Raw genomic sequence first — 631 nt, 5'->3', positions numbered from 1 at the left:
ATGAAGGGAATTATTAAAAGACATCAACTTGCTTTTTATCATCACATTGCGAACATAAATTCGTTCTTTTATTGATTATAGTCTTCTAAATGTTTCGATAATGTATTTAGAAACGCATGCTTTTTTAAATTAAAACTGCTGCATATCTCGCTACTATATTTAGAAACGTCCTTTTCTCGTCCTCAAACCTCTTAATACCTCAGTATTTTATTTAACAACCCATTTTATTTTTCCTTTCCATTTCTGTCCTCAAAACTTCTAAGTATCTCTATGTAGTATTTAGATTTTTTTTATTACCAAAACCTCCAACTATCTTGGTACTTTATTGAGATATCCATATTTTTTTTTCTTTCTCTTCTCAAAACTTCTTGGTTTCTCTGTGTATAGTTCGTATGCAATCAATTTTTTAACTTTATCTCTTCGTTGTCAAAGCCTCTAAATATTTCGGCATTTGATTTAGAAGTCCACCCTTTTTCATCACGTTATTATACTTAGAAATACTTTAGTTTCATGTTTATACCTCTAAATATCTCATTACTATACTTAGAATTACTTCTTTTCAATTTCATTTCTCTAAAGACATTTTTTTCTAATACTTAGAATACATTTTTTAAATACTTAGAAATATATA

At 27.3% G+C, this 631-nt stretch overlaps 1 protein-coding gene across 1 annotated transcript in view; it reads left to right on the top strand.

Moving 5' to 3' along the window:
* Positions 1-631, top strand: part of LOC119591519 (sodium channel protein para-like) — a gene marked incomplete in the record, with an annotated part of 263,120 nt that overhangs the window by 76,285 nt on the left and 186,204 nt on the right.

The sequence above is a fragment of the Penaeus monodon genome, chromosome 28, assembly GCF_015228065.2.
Source record: "Penaeus monodon isolate SGIC_2016 chromosome 28, NSTDA_Pmon_1, whole genome shotgun sequence".
NCBI lineage: Eukaryota > Metazoa > Arthropoda > Malacostraca > Decapoda > Penaeidae > Penaeus > Penaeus monodon.
The sequence above is the reverse complement of the archived record's forward strand: the minus strand, read 5'-3'. Positions and strand labels throughout refer to the sequence as shown.